This window comes from Protopterus annectens, chromosome 2.part1 (genome assembly GCF_019279795.1).
Source record: "Protopterus annectens isolate FY-2018-M chromosome 2.part1, PAN1.0, whole genome shotgun sequence".
Lineage (NCBI taxonomy): Eukaryota > Metazoa > Chordata > Ceratodontiformes > Protopteridae > Protopterus > Protopterus annectens.
In genome coordinates this window covers 1,778,106,442-1,778,128,146 of record NC_056729.1, presented here as the reverse complement: position 1 = coordinate 1,778,128,146, position 21,705 = coordinate 1,778,106,442, and positions in this window count along the sequence as shown.

The window sequence follows — 21,705 nt, the reverse complement described above, 5'->3', positions numbered from 1 at the left end:
TGCCCACACTTTGGTGAGACATTCCTTTTTGACAGCTGCATAGCATTCCTCCCTGGGTTGAAGCCTATGATTGAGATAAACCACTGGGTGCTCTTCTTCCTCCTAAGAAATCTGGCTAAGTACAGCCCCCACCCCATGGTTTGAAGCATCCACCTGCACAATAAATTATTTGCTGTAATCTGGACTGGCTAACACAAAGCTTCTTTAAGCGTCTGGAATGCCTGCTCACATACTGTGGTCCACACTACCTTATCTGGCCTGTTTTTCCTTGTCAGGTCTGTGAGGGGAGAGGCTATGGTACTATAACTGGGGACAAACTTCCTGTAGTACACTGCTGTCCCTAAGAATGCCTTCACCTGCTTTTTAGTAACAGGTGCAGGCCATGCCCAAATGGCTTCCACTTTGGCAGGTTCTGGCCTGATCTTACCACTCCCCACTCTATGTCCCAGTTAGGAGACCTCTGCCAGACCCACCTGATATTTGCTCGGCCTAGTGGTCAATCCTGCCCTCTGTAGAATGCCCAGCACCTCCCTGACATGTTGAAGGTGCTCTTGCCAGGAATGGCTGTAGATAGCAATATCATCTAAGCAAGGGCAAACCCTCCTGCTCCTGCCAAGATATGATCTACTAGCCTCGGGAAAGTTGCTGTGGCATTTATTCATCCCAAAGGGCATCTTTGTGAACTCATACAAGCCAAAAGGAGTCATAAAGGCTGACCTCTCTCTAGCACTGTGAGTCAATGACACCTGCTAGTAACCCTTGGTAAGATCAGTGGTGGTAAGATACTTAGCCTCACCCAGCTGCTTTAGGGCTTTATCTTTCCTAGGCATGGGGTAAGCAGCAGACTCTGTGTGACTATTTGATTTCCTGTAGTCCACATAGAACCTGGTGCTGTCATCCTTCTTTGGCACCAGCACCACTGGGGAGGCCCAGGAACTGTTAGACTCTTGAATTACCCCTAGTTCCAACATTTCCTGTATCACCTCCCTCGGAGTCTGTTTGACTTTCTCAGGCACCCTGTAAGGGGCCTTTTGGGGTCCTGATGGTGCTGTACCAGGTGGGTGCACCCTAGTTTCCCAGTGAACATGTCCCCAAACTCCTGTAACACTGCTCGGATTGTTTGAACCTGGGTAGGGGATAACTGCTGGCACATTGCTACCCCTTCCACTGAAGTGTCAGTCCGAGCCTCACTGAGGAGATCAGTCACCAGATGTCCCTCAGACTCCTCCTGCAATCCACTGTAAATACTCAGCACAAGGGCCACCCTATCATGGTAAGATTTCATCATGTTAACATGGTACAATTTATGCCCCTGCCTTCTGCCTAGCAGTTCCCACATGTAATTAACATCACTTACCTTTCTTACCACCCTGTAGGGTCCCAACCAAGCTACTTGCAGCTTGTTGTGTCTGAAAGGAATGAGAACGATTAGCTGCTGCCCTACAGCATACTCTCCGGCTCGAGCATTCCTGCCATACCAGACCTTTTTCTGTTGTGCTTCTGCGAGGTTCTCCTGGGCCAAGCCCATGAGTTCCCTGAGCCTTGTCCTGAGCTTTAGGACATATGCCACAACAGACTTCTTGTGGGCTACACACTCACCCTCCCACTCATCATGAATCAAATCTAGAGGTCCTGTCACTCTATGTCCATACAGCAACTCAAAGGGTGAAAACCTGTGGGTTCCTGGGGAACCTGTCTGTAAGCAAACAAGAGATGGGACAAATATTTGTCCCACTCTCTCTTAAACTGGTCTCCAAATGCCCATAGCATGGACTTGTGTGTAGAGTTTAACCTCTCAACAAGACCATTAGTCTAGGGGTGGTAGGGGGTGGTCTTCAGGTGCTTCACCCCACAGTACTTCCACAGACAAGCCAGCATGTCTGGTATGAAATTGGTACCTCTGTCAGTCAGTATTTCTTTTGGGAAACCTACCCTGCTGAAAATCTCTAACAAAGCATTTGCCACCTTTTCTGCCTTAGTGGAGGACAGAGACACTGCCTCAGGGTATTTTGTAGCATAATCTACTACAACTAGGATAAACTTTTTCCCTGTGGAACTTGAGGTACTCAGAGGCCTCACAATATCCATAGCTACCCTCTGAAATGGCTCCTCAGTCACAGGCAAAGCCATCAAAGGAGCTCTCACCTTCTCTCCTGCCTTGCCTACCTTTGGGCACTGCTCACAGATCCTGCAGTACCCTGTTACATCACTGGACATTCCAGACCAATAGAAGTTCTGCATAATACATCTCTTTGTATGTTTTATGCCCATATGACTTGCAAAGGGAATATCATGGGCTATGGCTAGAAGTGCCAGACAGTAGGCTGTATGCACTACCAACTGCTGTATTCTCTCACCTTCTCGCCCTCCCTCAGGGGTCTACTCTCTGTACAGTAACCCTTTGTCCCAGTATACAGATTCCCCCTTCCCTTGAGAAGCCAGTGCCTCTCTAGCTACCTGCCACAGGCCTTGCATTGTAGGGTCTGAGAGCTGAGCCTGTCTCAGCTCTTTCTTTGTAACCCCTTTGAGCTCCCCTTCCACAGGAAGTTTGGCATCCTCTGACAGTGATGCCTCACTGTCAGCCTGGTTACTACTACTCACCCCTGCCCTTGCAGTCACTCTGTCCAAGGGACCATCAGTACCCACAAGCAGCTGTGGCTTACCTTCAGTCTCACTGCTACAGCTAGCTCCCTCCATGAAGTAACCACCTCACCATTCCTGGCTGCAAGTGTGTGGTCGGTCTGGGTCTCCCCAAGGCTACTAGACCCACATGCTTGTCTTCAACCCTGACTGCATGTAACTGTGTGAGCACATTGTACTGCATTATCAAAATCATTCCCTATCAGGATATCTCCAGGGATATCCTCAAACACACCTACTTGCTGGATTCCTTCTCCACTCTCCCAGTCAAGGTGAACTCTAGCCAAAGTTATTTGGAATGGCATCCCTCCTAAAGCTCTGACTGGAATAGACTGTCCAGGCAAGTAGTGCTCCTCTGTAACCATTCCAGGCTTCACAATGGTTATGTCAGATGCTGTGTCTGTCTTAGCAATGGCCTCTTTGCCATTCACTACAATAAGATATAACCTCTGGTGGTAGTTTGGTACCCTTGCTGTCTCAAGACAATGTACTGTTGGCATTTTGTCCTTCCCACTTACTGGCTCTCTCACCTTTTGTTCCCCACCTTGCCTCCGTGGACGTCTTTATGCCACATGGCCGCACTGGTTGCATTCAAAACATTTAACCCTAGGTCCTGGACATGTACCTGGAGTAGTGGCTTCCCTTGCTACTGTCAGATTCTCTTGGGGCAGTTTAGGCTTCCCACCATGGGTTCCTTTAGACCCGTGAGCAGTACTGGGATTCCCTTTCCTGTGCAGGGATGCCCTGCTTGGTAGGTATAGGTCTCTCGTCTTCCCCAACTCATTTGAAGTAGCACATTGTCTATCACGTAACCAGATCCTCAAGTCTTCAGGCAAAGTGCTAAGGGCTTGTTCCCTCACCAAAATATCTGCCAGCCCTTTAAAAGCAGTTACCTGACATCCACTCACCCACCTATGAAAATAAGTGCTCAGTTCAGCAACATATTCACACACACTTTCATCTGCCTTGTGTCTATGCTCAAGAAACGTTTTCCTATAAGTTTCAGGTGTTAGCTTAAAAAATTCTAACAAACAATTCTTTGCAGCATTATAGTTAAAACAGTCAATGTCAGATAATTTGGAAAGTACATTTACAGCTTTACCATGGAGTAAGGGGGTAAGGAACCGTACCCAGAGTCTTTGGTCAACATCATACTGTTTACATACCCTCTCAAACATATGCATGAAACTATCAAAATTATCCCCCTCTGTAAACTGTGGAAACATTTTACTGACTTTTGTGCTTCTGGGGTCTGGTTACTCCCTTCCCCACTACCTCCATGACTCTGGCAAAGAGTCAGCATCTCCTTTTCATGCTGTCTCTGCCTATCCTTCTCCACAGCTTCCATTTTCAAACACCTGGCCTTCAGCTCAAGTATCTATAGCTCAAGATGGATTTTTAAGTCCTCTGCAGAAAAGCTGAGTTGTCCATTCTCTGAGTGTTGTACATCTCCACGGCCAGTCTGATTATCCTTCTGGTTGCTATTTTGTGATGCAGCTGTGACCAAAGCTGCAATCAGGTCTGCTTTAGTCAGATTTCCGTGTACCAGTCCTTTAGCCTGCCATATCTCAGTCAACTGGCTCCTTGTCAGCTTGCCATACTCCTCTGCTGACATGCTTGCCTGCTCTCCCTGACCTACTAAGCTAACAAAAGAACTAAAACAATTGTGATCTGAACTCTGAATATTCACGTGAGGTTGATTTAGAGTACAAAAACACCTTCAGTGATTGCTGTCCACAAGCTGCAGGAATTGACCATCCACACCACTACAAGCCAATTAGTATGTGATGTGGCTAACTCACCACTATCAAAGAATTAATATTTGATGTGGATATCCTACCACTGCCAAACAATTAATATGTGATGCCAGTGCACTGGCCCAGTAATCAAGGAGCCTCAGTCCTCACCACTAGCACCAGTGAGTGGTGTGCACATTGGGAAGGATAACAAGTACACACACAGTAAAGTACAATTTCCCTTAAGAGCACACAGACATCAGTCAGTCTGGGGCTGGTTTCTCCCTTTCTCTCCAGATCCCCAATAAGACTCCCCACTGGCACAGCTATAGGGTACAGATCTCAGCCTAGTGGTCAAGCCAAAGCCTCCAGCACTCTCTTTGTCCAACCAGTGCTTCGTGTCCCTGCCCACGTAGCTGACACACACACACTTTGAGATATGTGTTATATACAAATGCACAGACACTCCTGGTGAATGCTGGCATAGGTTCTCCAGCTATGCCCCCTTCTCTCCAGACTATAATGTAGAAATCACTGCCACCTACCACTAATATCAGCTACTATAAGGCCCTTCCCAAAGGGTGACCAATTTCACTGTGTAATATTACTGTTATCCAAATAGTAAGTGTGACCCAGGGCTAAAGCTATTGGAGTGGCTTGAACAGTATCACCGAATACATGCAATGTACGCTAAGAGCTTAAGTTACCTTTACACAAAACAACCACAGTTTAAAGGTTTAAAAATATTTAATAATAAATAATAAAAACACAAGACAAATCTTATCACTTCAACACAATGACAGAAATCTCAGGAAAATGCTTTAAAATAATGCTGTAGAATAGTCTGACATAAATGTAGAAAACAGCTAGACTAATCTGTCTATTTCTATCTATCTATCTATCTATCTATCTATCTATCTATCTATCTATCTATCTATCTATCTATCTCTAAGAGAAATCACTGTTCTAAATAAATATCTTACTTACAGATTGAAGCAAGTGCTGGTGAGTGGATGGTCTTCAGACAAAATCTAAAATTCCCAAATCTATCTGTCTGAGAAAGTCTTAAATTGATAAAACACCTAGTACTGCTGAGCCATTTCACATTGCATCATTTTTATCACTTTTTTTGTTCCCAGGCTAACAGAAACTCAAAATTTACATTTCTTAGTAATCTGCACCTGGCCAGGAAGCCACAGCAATATAAGACATTATACACGTAAAACCGTAGTACTTATCTCTTAAATCAAGAAAATAGAAAGAATTTCCTGGCTTAGACATCCTGTATCCAAGCGTGAGATCAGTTATACAATGCTTAACTTATCATCTTTCTTCCAGCAGAGTGCACTGTGGTTACATTTTTGAAGCTCAGTACAACATACAGTTTATTCATATATTTCTCTTTACATTTGTAGAACAAGCCTGTGGAATACATTAATATTTACAATGGCATAGAATTATTTACAAAATTCTATCTAGCTAGGCTGGCAGCCTTCACATATGCAATGCAGAGAAAGCTAGTCATTACATTGATAGAGGTGGACTGATTTTTAACTCTGCACTTTTTTAATCATATACTTTGCTAATGTATGTTTTTTCATTACTGATGACAGGCATTTGAAATAAGGCATGCTTGCATACTTCTTTACTCCTGACTTCACAGGTCAGGGAACATGGCAGGTTCAGGGACAAATGACCAAAATGTATATATGTGTGCCTGTGCTAGGGAGACACTGTTATCATGAAACACTCCAGCTGCAGTTAACAATTATCAAGAACCCTATTCAAATCATAGCTAACTCCAGGCCAAGTCCAAGATATTTACACCTCTTGTGGGGATGTCAACCAACTGGTCCAACCATAGACTGGAAGAAATACTCATGCCAAAACACAAATGCCCACAGATTCCTTGATTTTGTCATTGCAAATGCCTTGGAGCAGTTGGTTGACAGCCCCACAAGAGGAGAACATATCTTGGACTTGGCATTAACCAACATGAGTAACCACTGCAGCATCCCTACAGTGTCATCATCCCTGGCAAGATCCAACCACAAAGCGGTCACTTTCGAAGTCACCATTTCCCCCGAACCCCCCCCCCCCCAGCTAGGGTCAAACAAAAAAACTTCTCCAAAGCTGATTACAAGCTCCTGAGGGAGGTATAAACAGCTTCACAGCCCCCTCCCCCTCCATAGGAACTGGCACATATGTCCACATCTACACCAAAGTACTATATGAGCATTTATATATCTGCATGAAATCAGGAATACCAGATAGGATGAACTCATCCTCCTCAAGGAAGAGTAAATCTTTCTGGTCGACATCTACAATAAATAAACTGTATAATAAAAGTAAAAAAAATGCTATCTGGGACTAAGAAGGAGCAGGTGTCTAATTGGAAGCAATTTCTCCTTAGCCTGAACAAGCAAATAAGAGCACTAGTGAAATCCTCCAAAACAACCTTCGAGTCCAAACTGGTCATATCTACTAAAGACAGTCATAAGACTTTTTTCACATATGTCCGCAATCTCAAGGGAAGCACCCAGATCTGCTCAAAACTTTTGGTCAAGGACACCACATGCACAAACCCTGTAGATATAGCCAACCTGCTGGCAGACAGATTCAGTGAAAACTTCACTCTTCTGCCCCCCCATCAGTAAAACAGAACACCCCCTAGTATTTGCACCCCTCCCCTTTATCTCTAGGGAGCAAGTCATCACTGCCCTCTCAAAGGCAAAAAATGCAGCCTCCATGGGACCCGATAACATCCCAGGCTGCATCCTACATTAACTCAGGCAGGAGCATTCAGCACCATTAGGCACCCTATTCAACCAAAGGCTGAGTACCAGCTTCATCCCAGTGGAGGACAACTACTGTCATCTGTTTGCACAAAGGTGGAACGTCCACTGATCCAGGAAATTATAGACCCATCATCCTAACTAGCCTTATCTGCAAGGCCATAGAGTGGATTATCATGGACCTCATTAACAAGGATATTGGCAACCTCCAGAGACTTAATCCCACACAGTTTGGTTTTGTCAAGGGGAGGTCATGCCTGTTAAATTTGGTTGACTTCTTTGAGACAGTCACCAAGGCCATAGACGAGGGGAAGACAGTGTACACTGCCTATCTTAACCTGGCCAAGGCCTTCAATACTATTCCCCATTTAGGTATATTAGATAAACTCTCTCAACTAGGCATCGATATATATGTTACCAGATGGGTAGCAAATTGGCTCACTGATAGAACCCACCTAGTCAAAATAAGGGAAGCCACCTCAAGTAGTTCATAGGTTCATAGGTGTGTACTAGGCTAATGGCCCTGGAGCCTTTACAAGCCAAGGCCATAGAAGTGCCCTGGCATTTTGCTGCTCATCGTTAGTTCCCAGTGCATCTATCAAGTAGAGCCACTGGAGTGACCCCCAGGGTGAACTTTCTATTACCCATCCACTTATCAAGATTTCACTTGAAGAGGGCTAGTGAGGTGCTCTACTTGACATGTATGGGAAGTCTATTCCAGTACATGGGCAGTCTCTGGGTTATGAACCTGTCCCTCTAACATGTTCTGTTGATTGTGGTAAGGAGGTTGAGGCCTTTGGAGTGTGTGGTGCAGAGGGATTGGGATTTCTTTAGATGTAGCATTTCTAACAGAGCTGGGTCAGACATGGCTTTGTAAGTCAAGCAGATGTTGCCTCTTAGTAGACGATATGCGACAGAGAATAGCTGGAATTTTTTGAGTCTGTCCATGTAGGATATGTGTAAGGCCTAGGATCCTCTTGGTGAGGCACTTTTGTGGACTGTCCAACTGTAGCAGGTGTCTAGTGAGGTTCATGCCAAACGGGGCATTATACTTTATGATTGGTCTAATGAGGGAAGATTAGAGAGAGAAATGATGACCTCTTTCTTCGTGGATGCAAAACCCTTGGTAATGAGATGTGCCACATAGAAGGACCTTCTGACCACAGTGGCAATGTGGTGGTCAAAGGAGAGGGTGCTATCAACCTGTGTCCCCAAATCTCTATGTGGTAATTAGTGGGAACTGAGTTTTTTCTCAAAGGGGATGACTATGCATTTTTTGGCATTAAGCTTAAGGCCATGGTTTCGACACCAGTCATTGGTTTCAGTGAGGCCTTTCTGTAGGATGTCTGCATCATTTGGGGAGCTACTAATGGCTCCCAGCTTGCAGTCATCTGCGAATTTCATCAGCCAGAGTCCCTCTGTGTTGGCCTGGACTTCTGAGAAGTAGATGCCAAACAGGAGAGGACCCGGGACCAATCCCTGTGGGACTCCACTCATGATATATGGGAGGGTGGCCTAATGGTTAAGGTGTTTGCCTTACAAACACAAGGTGCAGGGTTTGAGTCTCACAAGGGATAATTGGCTAGGCTTAAAATAGCTCGCAAGGGCAGTTAGCCTAGTACTAACCTATGAACCTATGACTGGTTGGCAGTCTGACATGGAGTCCCCTTCTTTCACACTGTGGGTTCTGTCTGTGAGCCAGTTTGCAACCTATCTAATGATATAGGGGTTGATGCCTAGTTTCATGAGTTTATCAATAATTCCTGAGTGGGGAATGGTATCAAAGACCTTGGCCAGATGGAGGTAGGTGGTATGAACTGCCTTACTTTCGTCCACTGCTCTGGTGACTAACTCAAAGACGTCAACCAGGTTGAGCATGATCTACCTTTCACAAAACCAGACTGCATGGGATCTAGAGTTTGGAGATTCCCTGTATCCTTGTTAATTAAGTCCATGATGATGCACTCCATAGCCTTACATAGACTTGTCAGGCTAATGGGGGGAGATAATTTCCAGGGTCTATATTCACTCCCCCTTTATGGAGAGGGATGACTGTAGCAGTGCACCTTTCGGTAGGGACAAAGCCTGAAGTGAGGCTCTGACTGAACAGAGCACACAGATGTGGTGCCAGTTCACTTTGTAGTTTATGTAAAACACATTCAGGTATATTGTCGGGTCCCATAGAAGCTGTATTCTTGGCCTTAGACAATGCATCTTTAACCTGTGCTGCAGTAATGCTGGGTGCCTGGCATTCCTCCAATATTGTGATTGCGCCTTTATGGGGGGGAGAGAGGGGTAAAGTTGGCACTCAATCTGTCAGCCAGTATGTTGGCAATATCTGTTGGCTCAGTATAGGATGGACCATTGTGCAGTAACTCAGAGTAAATCTGGGTATTGCCATGAAGATCCTTGATAAAACTATAGAGGTCTTTGTGGTTATTTTTAGTGTCTGCTACAATTCTGCCTTCATAGTTGGCTTTGGAGGTTTTGATGAGGGATCTCAACTTTGTGTTGAGGCTAATAAGGGAATTTTTCCAGTCTTGGGACTTCCTTTTTCTGCAACAGTTTCTTAATTCTTTTGTAGAGTTTATTAATGACAGGTGACCACCAGACTGGCTAGACCCATAACAAGCGGTGTACCCCAGGGATCAGACTTGGGGCCTTTCTTGTTTGAGATATACTTCTCAGAGGTGCAGGCCAAATCTAGTAAGCCATGGCTGACCAAGTTTGCAGATGGCTGCAAGCTGGGTGCTGTCATAAATTCCCCTAGTGATGTGGACATCGTCCAAGAGGGTCTCACCCAAACAAATGACTGGTGCCAGAAACATGGCCTCAAACTGAATGTCAAAAAATGCTTAATCATCCTTTTTGGGGAGAGTGACATCCCCACATATTATCACATTGATAATAAGGCACTAAGGACACAATCAGTCGTGAGGTACTTGGGCACCCAGGTTGATAGCAAACTGATTTTTGACCACCATATTGCCTCCATTGTATGGAAAGCTTTCTACACAGCCCACCTCATTAGTAAGGGTATCTCATCCAGGGACAAGGTGGTTATAACATCCCTGTATTCTTCCCTTATAATACCCATTATTGAGTACAATGCCCCTTTTGGCATGTACCTCACAAAACACATGCAGCAGCTGGAGAGACCACAGAGGTTCCACACCCAGTGAATCCAGGGCCTCAAACATCTACCCTACACAGATAGGCTAAAGCCCTGTCCCTCTACTCCTACAGACTCCTCAGAGTTGACCTCTGTCTGGCTACACAGCAATCTCAGACCCCACCCTGATGCAACTGCTGCATATCTGCAAGTCAAGCTCCTCTTGAGTAACCTGCACACGCGACCTCAACCTGGTGTGTGACATTAATAGGAGTTGCTGGCGGGACAGATTTGAGACTCCCTCTTTTGTGGAATAGACTCCCTCTCCATGTAAAGCAGAGTACCTCATTAAACCTTTTTAAGCGCAACCTGGATAACTGGATGGGGAGCAGAAAATACACCCCTGGGATTCCGTCGTTGTCCCTGCTGGACAGTGGCATGGGGTGCTGATTTATTGTAACATGGGTAAATTCTTGGCTAGGCTTGTAAGGGCCTCATGACCAATAACCTAGTAACTTCTTATGATCCAATGAAGTTGCTGGTTGGTTGAATTGTAACTCTCTGAAAGAAAAATCTTGAACCTCCACATAGCACATCTAGGGATCAAGCACTAACAAACTTGCTTAATCTGCAGGATCCAAGTCAGCAGTCATCTCCTAGGTTTGTGAACCCAGGATGGGCTTGAGCCTTTCAGGACCCAAATTAGCACTTGGTCTGTTGGTTCAGTGGATGGAGGTTTGATGGTACTGTTTTGACAAAATTGAGTTCCAAGATATATATATATATATATATATATATATATATATATATATATATATATATATATATATATATATATAAGCACTACTATCTCGAAATATTGAAATCTCGAATTTCAGTATCTCAAGATGAAAATGCCAAAAGTGCAGTTGAGCGAAACTGCACTTGATCAAATTCAGAGTGTCGAATTTGAGGCTGTGGTGGCACGGTATGTGGGATTTGCTGTGTTTATAAGGTGTGGTGCGCTGTGGGTTATGGTTTGCCTGCCATTGTGTGGATATATGTGGGGATTCAGGTAAGTGCTGGTTTTTAAGGGTTTTGGGTAGGGATTTGAATGTATGTGAGAGTGTTGGGAAGTTTTATGTGTAGGTTAGGGTAGGTAGGTAAGAGTGTGAGTGTGTAAGTGTTGAGAGTGGTGGTGTTTGTACATATGTGGTGTGTGTTTGTGCAAGGGGAATATAGAGTATGTAGTAGTGGGTTTAGTGTCTTTGTCTTTTTACTGTGACCTATATATATATATGTGTGTGTGTGTGTGTGTAGTGGGGGGGTGCAGCCCCTCACATGAGGGGTGCAGGGGGGCTTGCCCCCTGCTTATATGTAGGGTAGGTGTGTGTATTTGTGTTGTTGTGTTTCTGTGTGTTTTGTTCGTTTGTTGTAGTGTGGGGAGGAATGTGTTATGTATGTTTGGGTGGTGGAGGGTGTATTTAAAAGTCACGATTTTGAATTTCTTGCTTTTGGGGTTTCGATATTGTGAATGTTTGGCTTCATAGACTCAAGGTACTGAAATTCCAGATTTCAGTATTTCGAGATTATAAAGTGAATCCATACATATGTGTGTGTGTGTGTGTGTGTGTGTGTGTGTGTGTGTGTGTGTGTGTGTATATATATATATATATATATATATTTATATATATATATATATATATATATATATATATATAATTGTGTTGTCGACAGCTTCCTCTGCATCTTGCTCTCTCACACCAACTACATGCATGTCCTCTCTCACCACATCCATAAACCTTATCTTAGGCCTTCCTCTTTTCCTGTTACCTGGCAGCTTCATCCTTAGCATCTTTTTCCCAATATACTCTGCATCCCTACTCAGCACATGTCCAAACCAATGTAATCTTGTCTCTCTGGCTTTTGTCTCCAAACCTTCCAACCTGGGCTGACCCTCTAATATACTTATTCCTAATCCTGTCCATCCTCGTCACACCCAGTGCAAATCTTAACATCTTCAACTCTGCCACGTCAAGCTCTGACTCCTGCCTTTTTGTCAGTGCCACTGTCTCCAACCCATATAACATAGTTGGTCTCACTACCTTCTTGTAGACCTTCCCTTTCACTCTTACTGGTACTCATCTGTCACAAATCACTCCTGACACTCTTCTCCACCCACTCCATCCTGTCTATACTCTCTTCCACATGCACCATTACTTTGAACTGTTGATCCCAAGTATTTAAACTCATGCACCTTCGCCACCTCTACTCCCTGCATCTTCACCATTCTTCTGTCCTCCCTCTCATTCACACATATATATTCTGTCTTAGTCCTGCTGACCTTCATTCCTCTTCTCTCTAGAGCATAATCTCCACCTCTCCAGGGTCTCCTCCACCTGTTCCCTACTCTCACTACAGATCACAATCATCATCATCATCATCATCATCCCCTTTTTCCCATTTACATGGGGTCGGGGTATCATATTAACTGTCGCCAACTCTCTCGATTCAGTGCCACTCTCCTGCCTTCTTCAACACTCATGCCTGACTGTCGCAGATCTTCTTTCACACAATCCATCTACCTCTTTGCTGGATGCCCTCGCTTCCTCTTACCTTCTTCCTGTCTGTCCCAAATCTCTCTCACCAGATTGTCTTCTGCTTTTCTACACATGTGCCCATACCATCGTAATCTGTTTTCTTTGATCTTTTCTGCAATTGGAGCTACTGTGGCTTCTGCTCTTATGTCCTCATTTCTTCGCCTGTCCCACAGTGTGCATCCTACCACCTTTCTCAGGCACTTCATTTCCATCACCTCTAGCTTCTTCAACTGTTCTGCCTTTACTGCCCAGGTTTCTGTACCATACAGTAGCACTGGTCACACCACTGTCTTGTACACCTTACTTTTCAGCTTCTTTGGCATTCTTCTGTCATAAACTACACCTGATACTCTATGCCTGTTGGCTGCAGCCCCTCTGATTCTAGCTTTGACCTCTTCATTCAGACTACCCTTCTCCTCAACCACCCCTCCCAGATACTTGAAGCTATTTACCTGTTCCACTATCTTCCCATCTATCTCTATTCTCAGCTTCTTCTGATTTCCCCAATCTGCTGCCATTACGACTGTCCTATCTGTGCTTAGTTTCATCCCATGTGCCTTCAGATTTGCATTCCATTCTCCTATCCTTTGCTGAAGTTCTAGATCAGAGTCTGCCTGTACTGCCACATCATCTGCATACAGCAGCTTTGTTTTGTCATCTGCAAAAATCATAGTCCACGTGGACTCCTGTCTGATCTCGTCTGTTAACCTGTCCATCACCATTGCAAATAAGAAAGGGCTCAGAGCTGATCCTTGATGTAATCCCACCTCCACCTTAAACGCATCCGTCACTCCCACAACAAACCTCATCGCTGTCACACTACCCTTGTACATATCCTGTACCACTCTTACATACTTCTCTGACACTCCCGACTTCCTCATACAGTATTACAACTCCTCTCTAGGCACCCTGTCATATGCTTTCTCTAAGTCCACAAAGACACAATGCAAATCCTTCTGACCTTCTCTGTACTTCTTCATCAACACTCTCAGAGCAAACATCGCATATGTAGTGCTCTTTCCTGGCATGAAACCATACTGCTGATCACTAATCATCACTTCCCTTCTTAACCTAGCTTCCACTACTCTTTCCCATAACTTCATTAATTTAATCCCTCTGTAGTTACCACAGCTCTGCACATCAACCTTATTCTTAAAAATCAGTACCAAAACACTTTTTCTCCATTCCTCAGGCATCCTCTCACTTTCCAAGATTTCATTAAACAATCTAGTTAAAAACTCCTCTGCTATTCCACCTAAACACCTCCATGCTTCCACAGGTATGTCATCTGGACAAACAGCCTTTCCATTCTTCATACTCTTCATAGCTATCCTTACTTCCTCTTTGTTAATCCACTGCACTTCAAGATTCACTATCCGCACATCATCCAACCTTCTCTCCCTCTCATTCTCTTCATTCATCAGCCCCTCAAAGTACTCTTTCCATCTGCTCAACACACTCTCCTCGCTTGTGAGTACATTTCCCTCATTATCCATTATCACCCTTAATTGCTGCACATCTTTACTAGCTCGGTCCCTCTGTCTAGCCAATTGGTACACGTCCTTTTCACCTTCCTTAGTGTCCAACCTTTCATAGAACTCTTCATACGCCTTATCCTTAGCCTTCGCAACCTCTCTCTTTGCCATGCATCTCATCATTTTATACTCTTGTCTACTTTCTTCATCTCTCTGACAATCCCACTTCTTCTTCACCAACCTCTTTCTCCGTATACTCTCCTGTACTTCTTCATTCCACCACCAGGTTTCCTTGTCCTCCTTCCCCTTTCCAAATGTCACACCAAGCACTTTTCTATCCATCTCTCTTACTAGCTCTGCTGTAGTTACCCAGCTATTCGGTAACTCTTCACTGCCACCCAGTGCCTGTCTTAACTGTTCCCTGAACGCCACCTCACAATTACCCTTTTTCAATTCCCACCATTTGATCCTTGATGCTGCCCTCACACTCATGGTGTATATGGTCAACAAATCAGCTGATTGGCAGTGCAGGTGTGAGACCACTGTAAATAAAGACATCAAAGAATATGCTGTTTCCTTGCTATTGTGTGATCACATAGATGATATATACAAGTAGCAGGACATGTGTTGGTTACAGAAAAAAGTGTTCTGTTATTGTGACACTCCAAGTTTATTTAATGGCAAATTCATATTTCAGTGTTAGTATTTTCTGTTTAATAATTTTGTGACAATATTTAGTGATTTGATGTTTTGTAGTACCAGTTATTTTACATCCATATCACTGTAAAAGTAAATTATTTTACATACATACATATATATCTTTATATAGAGATATACATTTATATCTAGTTCTAGCTCTATCTGTATTTACATATATATATATATATATATATATATATATATATATATATATATATATATATATATATATAAATATATATTATGTACTTACCTTAACACTAGATCATAGTCAGTCCAAAATACCAACCATTACCATAACCCTGGTATCACTGCCCAACCTTAATTCATAGATTTACCCAAAATTTTCCAAAGACCATACTTACAGAACATACCGGAAACTCAGCCATTTTGACACAGGCATTTTTAACTCTAAACTGTCTGGCATCAGTTGGTCCTTCCTCTATCACCTCCCTCTCAATGAGGCTGTAAAGTCCTTCAGTAAGATTTTCCTTGATACTCTTGATTCTGTCGACCCTTCTAGAAAAATCAGAATTAAATCCAATTATGCCCTCTGGCTTACAAAACAAACCAGACTGATCATGCACAAAAGAGATAGCACCTGGAAATCCTGGGTTAAAAATAAATCCCCTCCCTTACTTCAAACATACAAAGAGCTCAGAAAACAGAGCAAAAAACTAGTTATCAAAGATAAGAAAGCTTATTTTTCCTCTAACCAACACAGCCCTCAGAAAAATCCAGAAAAACTTCTGGACCTCCATCAACAACCTGCTCCATCCAGGTAAAGCCACTACTCCCAACCCCTTTTTGCACAATACTGCCACTGAAACTGCCACTCTCCTCAACAACTATTTCATAGAAACTATCCAGAAGCTCACAAAAAATAGTACATCTCACCCAACCCCTCTATCACTTCTTAACAAAACTCTTCCCAATACGTTTTCTTTCCAACAGTCCCAATTACCACTATTAAATCTCTTCTAAATAAACTTAAGCCTTTCTCCCCCTCTGCCAACCAACTACCCTCCCATTTCCCAAAAGTAGCTGCACAATCCATCACCTACCATGTCACTATACTTATTAATTGTTCCATCTCTGAGCCCCTTGTCCCAGATATCTGGAAATCATTTCATAGACTCCCTCTTCACAAAGGCAGCAACTCTACTGATCTCTCTAACTTTAGACCCATTGCTGTCCTGTCCCCCCTTTCTAAAATTTTAGAAAACTGCATCCATGCTCAGTTAATCAAACCCCATCTTGACCACAATCTCCTTACTCCTACCCAACATGGATTTAGATCCCCACCATAGCACAGCCACTGCATTACTCTCCTTTACTCAAACAATAGCTGAAGCCCATGACAATAACTTGCTCATCTCCTGTCGATTCCTTGATCTTTCTAAGGCCTTTGATACTGTCTCTCATGCTAAACTCCTTGCTTAACTTTCTCATCTACATCTCTCTTCCTCCTCCATCAACTGGTTCTCTAGCTACCACGCTGGCAGGCAGCAGTCTATCCGCTGGTAACCTGTCCTCTCTCCATTCTTCCTGTAAATACTGGAGTTCCCCAAGGATCGAGTCTAGGCCCCCTTCTGTTCAACATATTCACTAACAGACTTCACTCTGCTACTAACCTTTTTACATTTCTGCATTATGCCAGTGACTCCAACCTTATCACCACTGCCAACAACATCCCTGAACTCCTAGCTCTCACTCATCAAACCTTCACCCCTTTTGAAAGCTGGCTCTCTGATGACCAATTAATACTAAATCCAAAAAAAAAAATCTAAACTCTTCTTCCCTAAATCACTCACTCAGCACAGCCCTCTTTCTCTATCACCTCTCTTAATAACACCATCATCAAACCCAACTCCATACCAAACTACTTGGAGTAATTATTGATGATGAACTAAAATTCGATACTCATACCCAACAATGAATAGAAAAGACCCACCAGAAACTCAGACTTCTCTATCTGAACCAGAAATTTCTGTCACCTTCTTCCAAACCTTCCCTTGCAGAGTCCCTTCTTCTACCCTGCCTTTTCTATGCTGCCCCTGTTCTTACTAATGTTCAAACTTCACATATCACTAATCTACAGCAATCTTATCAAAAAATAGTCAGGTTTGTGTCTAATCTCCCCTATAAATCCCACCCCTGTCCCATCCTTAAACCACTCCAATGCCCAGAATTCTCTAAACAACTACTTCTAGCCGAACTTCATATTAAACACTCCATCCTGAATGACCCCTCTTCCTACCCTCCATCTCCAAACTAGTCTCCTACTACATCCCCCATCGTCACCTTTGTACTTCCAGCAAACACTTCCTTCACATATATAAACCCAATAAAATTATAGGAAAGTCCCTCTACAAATACTCATGCTTGGAACCAATGTCCCCCTCACCAGGCTTAACAAGGAGAAGGTCACTGTCAGTTGTCGGTCTGGTGCCAGAATCCACCATATCACGCAAGTCTCTCTACAACAAGTACAAGTATGACTCTGTCATTGTCCATGTTGGTGTGAATGACATGAGACATACCTCCCTGGACTATATGAAGAGAGACATGATTGAGTTCTCAGAGTACGTGTCCCAGGCAGGTATTAGCCCTAAGCAGCATCGTTCACCAAGAATGATGACACAATAACAACAAAAAATAATTGACTTCAACAATTGGCTTAGTTTCTGGTGTCATTCCATGGGGATCCAGTATCTCTCTGCCTGGGGATACATGGGTGACAGGCCTCGATGCCTTGCCAGAGATGGCCTCCACCTGTCACTCCTGGGATTCTGGATCCTGGCCAAGGCTCTTGCTTCCCCCATTGTGCCTTTTTTAGGCAATGTTCCATAAACAAATCTTCCAACATAAAAGATTTGTAATTTATTTTTTATTATTTTATTTATTGACATTTGTTAACTGGGTTGGTCTTGCTGGGCTTGGGGCCCATTTTCAGAGGAGACCCGAGGAAAAAGCTCCAATAAATACACAGTAAAAGTACATCACAATATAAAATGATTAATTACATTCATATGGCTTTAATAGACAACTAGAGAATTTTTTAAATTGGTTATACGTGAAAAGTAAAGTACAGAGTAGAAAAAAAAATAATCAAAAAGGAACACAAGTATTATATAAATAGAGACAGTACTTATATACAAAGAAAATTTTTCTGCTTCATCTTCATTTGAAAAAAAAAAAAAAGCAAATTGAAGGTCATGCTGCTTAATGATAGGAGCCTTAACCTCAAAATGCACTCACTGGAGGGTTACCAGGCTATACCTCATTCCACACATTCCAACCCCAAGATGAGGTCAGGAAGACTAAGGGTGGAAGAGTCTCTATCTTCATTAAGGACAGGCACATGTCCAGACTGGTTTGCCAGCATGATTCACTGGAATTACTCCAGGTGCAAGTTGGCAAGACACCCATCCAAGTTATAGCCAGCTATTGACCCCCTCCATGACTCAGGACACCCACTCCTCCTACCTGGATCTACTTGATTCCATCAAGGTACCCCCTAACACCCTGATCCTTGGTGACTTCTATTACCCCACCACAGACTGAGTGAACTATTCCTGCACTTATGTACTCACCCAATGATTCATTGACTTCATCAGTTCTAATGCACTAGACCAGCTCATCTCAGCAACATGGGAAACCACTGCACTACTCCCACAGTACGTTCTTCCCTGGTGAGATCAGATCATCGGTCTGTCTCATTGAAATTTCTGTCCCCCCCAGCCGTAATCAGGCTAAACAATTCTCAGAATCTGACTACAACCTTCTAAGGGAGGGTGTCAGTAGCTTCACTCCACTGTCCCCCACAGAGGATGCAAACAACTATGCTGAATAGTATACCAATGCAGTATACAAGGACTTGTACAACTGCATGGACGTAGCCATACCCAACAGAACTAAAACCTGCTGCTCAAGGAAACACCAGCCTGTCTGGTGGACATCCTCTATCAGCAAGCTTTACAACAAAAGAAGGAAACTGTTGTCCAAGGGTAAAAAGGAACAAATTCCAAATCGGAAAAACTCCATCCTTCGCCTCAACAAGCAAATTAGATCCCTAGTGAAAACACCCAAAGCCAATTATGAATTGAAACTAACCTCCAAAACAAAGGAAAACCACAAAGACTTCTTCACTTACATCAGGAACCTCCATGGCAAAGCCCAGATTTGTTCCAAATTAGTACTTAAAGTATCACTCACACTAATCCTGTTGATTTAGCCAACCTGTTAGCAGATAGGCTCAGCACAAACTTCACCCCCTGCCCCCTCGAAAGGCCCTTTCAGCATCCCCAATACTTGTCCTGTACCTCCCATCTCTGTAGATCAAGTGTTAAAGGCCCTATCCAAGGCAAAGAACACAGCTTCCATGGTACCTGATTGTGTCCCAGGCTGTATTCTGCACCATCTCCAGCAACAACTGGCTTTGCCATTGAGCACCCTATTCAACCACAGCCAAAGTACAAGCTTCATTCCAGCAGAGTGGAGAACCATCATTGTCATCTCCTTGCACAAGGATGGTGCCACTACTGACCCTGGAAACTATCGCCCCATTAGCTTGACAAGTCTGATCTGTAAAGCCACGGAGCATATTATTATGGATCTCATAAACAAGGGCATAGTCAATCTCCAAGCACTTAACCCCACCCATTTCGCATTTGTCAAGGGCAGATCTTGCCTGTTGAACCTGGTTGACTTCTTTAAGACTGTCACCAAGGCCTGGATGAGGAGAAGTCAGTACATACAGCTTACCATGACTTGGGCAAGGCTTTTGACACAATCCTCCACTCGGGCTTCATCAAAAAGCTATCACATCAGGTGGGTGGGTAACTGGCTCATGGACAGGACCCACAAGGTCAAAATAGGTGCCTCCACCTCTGATAGCAGACCTGTCGCTAGTAGAGTTCTCCAGGGATCTGTCCTGGGACCCCTACTGTTTGGCATCTACTTCTCAGAAGTCCAAACAAAGACAAAATATCTGTGGCTGACCAAATTTGCAGATGACTGGAAGTTGGGTGCTGTCATTGACTCCCCCAATTTTTTTATTTATTTATTTATTTAACATTTGTTAACCGGGAAAGTCCGACTTGGAACAAAGCCAATTCTTATTCTGTGTATTTGATTTTGTTTTGACCTTATTACAATTGTCATGTTTACACTTACACACACACACACACACACACACACACACACACACACACACACACACACACACACACACAATTCTTATTCTATGTGTTTGATTTTGTTTTGACCTTATTACAATTGTCACATTTACACACACACACACACACACACACACACACACACACACACACACACACACACACACACACACACACACACACACACACACACCTCTTATTCTGTGTATTTGATTTTGTTTTGACCTTATTACAATTGTCATGTTTAACACACATAAACACCTCTTATTCTTTGTGTTTTATTTTGTTTTGACCTTATTACAATTGTCACGTTTACACTTACACACAAACACACACACACACCGCTTATTCTGTGCATTTGGTTTTGTTCTAACCTTATTACAATTGTCATGTTTACACATAAACACACACACACCTCTTATTCTGTGTATTTGATTTAGTTCTGACCTTATTACAATTGTCATGTTGACACACACACACACACACACACACACACACCTCTTATTCTGTGTATTTGATTTTGTTCTAACCTTATTACAATTGTCATGTTTACACATAAACACACACACACCTCTTATTCTGTGTATTTGATTTAGTTCTGACCTTATTACAATTGTCATGCTGACACACACACACACACACACACACACACACACACACACACACACAGACATTTCTTATTCTGTGTGTTTGATTTTGTTTTGACCTTATTACAATTGTCATATTTACACACACACACACACACACACACACACACACACAACTCTTATTCTGTGTATTTGATTTTGTTTTGACTTTATTACAATTGTCATGTTTACACTTACACACACACACACACACACACACACACACACACACACACACACACACACACAATTCTTATTCTGTGTATTTGATTTTGTTTTGACCTTATTACAATTGTCATGTTTACACACACACACACACACACACACACACACACACACACACACACACACACACACACACACACACATCTTATTCTGTGTATTTGATTTTGTTCTGACCTTATTACATTTGTCATGTTGACATACACACACACACACACACACACACAAACCTCACACACAGCTCTTATTCTCTGTATTTGATTTTGTTCTGACCTTATTACAATTGTCATGTTTACACACACACACACACACACACACACACCTCTTATTCTGTGTATTTGATTTTGTTCTGACCTTATTACAATTGTCATGTTTATACTTACACACACACACACACACACACACACACACACACACACACACACACACACACACACACACACACACACACACACACACACACACACACACACACACACACACACACACACCTCTTATTCTGTGTATTTGATTTTGTTCTGACCTTATTACAATTGTCATGTTTACATACACACACACACACACACAACTGTTATTCTGTGTATTTGATTTTGTTTTGACTTTATTACAATAGTCATGTTTACACTTACACACACACACAC